Source organism: Macrotis lagotis, chromosome 1 (assembly GCF_037893015.1).
Source record: "Macrotis lagotis isolate mMagLag1 chromosome 1, bilby.v1.9.chrom.fasta, whole genome shotgun sequence".
Lineage (NCBI taxonomy): Eukaryota > Metazoa > Chordata > Mammalia > Peramelemorphia > Peramelidae > Macrotis > Macrotis lagotis.
The window spans coordinates 433,193,938-433,195,486 of NC_133658.1; the positions used below are offsets into that span (position 1 = coordinate 433,193,938).

Sequence of the window (1,549 nt, forward strand, 5' to 3'; positions counted from 1 at the left end):
AGTCCTTCCTTTGCCCTCTCCTCCAGGTCAGGGATTTAGATAATTATCTTATAACAGCAGGACTGTGTTTAGGAGTTACCATAAGGAAACTTCTTAATTTACTAAGTAGAAGTTACTATATCTTAAGTGTGAAGACACAAGAATGACTGACAATAATGTGCTAGATTGCTACTTGCAGAAATAGCAAATTTCTGCACATTGCCAAGGTATTCCTTACGGGGAAAAGGTTAACTTTAGCTAGGCCATGGAACCATTTTTCAGTAATTCTGTGATTATCTATCTCCATAATGAATAGAATGGAAAATCAATGCTAATTGATCTCTTCATCAGAAGTGACAAAACTGGTTTTTATATCCATGGAGCTAACTTTTTGAAGCAGGATGTGAAATTTACTTTTTTTTACACCCAAAGACCATCACTATTTCTCCAGGAGGAAAAGTTTAACATGAGATATTCCACTATTAAGATGGACTGTATTACTTAAGTTACTGCTAACATTCTAAAGAATTAAAGTGAATAACTAGTGAATTACAAGAATACTATACTATAGGATTGTTTCAGTTCCTGAATAATGCCAGTACAATTAACCTTGGGTAATAAAAGTACAAGAAGTTCAGAGGGGGGCCCTTTCAGTGAAGACACATTCTGTTGAATTTTACACAAAGACACTGGCCTTTCAATTGACCAATCTCAGATTCTTATCAAGAGCCAGTAAGAAAGTTAAATGAGAAAGCAAAAATATGCTTCTGTAGCATTTTAGTACACATATTTTGTAGAAACTGTTCCCTAGGATACCATGTCACATTTATGATAATGAAGGAAAGAGATACATCATTCATTTTTCTTCTCCTTTTGTTTGAGGAGCTTGTTTACCTCCCTTTTGGCCATTCCAATATACTTTGAAATGATTCCATGTTGGTTTAGTCCAGGAAGTAGCAGTAAAAAAGTTACAATAAGGTAGGTGAGGAAAAGATTGTGGACTTGCTGCCCAATCCAAGCAACTGCAGCAAGGGAAACAATCATGGTCATGAAGTACATTTTAGGTTTTTCTTCCTTCAGTGTGAAGAGACGTCTCCACCAGCCAACAGTTCTGCATTGTGTCTTTACTAGATTGCTGCAAATTTCATGAAATCTTTGCTGTTGCTCAGTGGTCCATTTATTGGAGCCAAATATTGACTGCAGATGGAAACCAGGCTCTTTCCCATCGAAGAATTTTTATCAGCTATCAGCATCACTTCTCCCCATCCTTGCAACTGTTCTTCCAGGCTGGCAGTTTCAACAGCCAGCAGGTTGCTGCTGCGGTTATCTCCTTTTGCCATGACCACCACGGCGTCTCCGAGACCCAGCAGAATGCACAGAAGCCTACATACAAGAAGAAAGCATGATGCCAGCCATCCTGCTTGGTTCCTCTCAAAGCCCTTCCTAACCACATACTTTCCTACCATTTCATTCTTCTTAAAATATACTCTCCCCTGTGTACTTCACCATCCAGTGATACTGCCCTCCTCGCTTTTTCCTCCTTCCTCCTTATTCCATACATTTTCACTGG

General features: G+C 38.8%; 1 pseudogene; it reads right to left on the reverse strand.

Annotated features, from left to right (window-relative positions):
• Positions 1–831: 831 nt before the first annotated feature.
• LOC141518819 (ADP-ribosylation factor-like protein 6-interacting protein 1 pseudogene) lies at positions 832–1,319 on the reverse strand (annotated as a pseudogene).
• Positions 1,320–1,549: the final 230 nt, after the last annotated feature.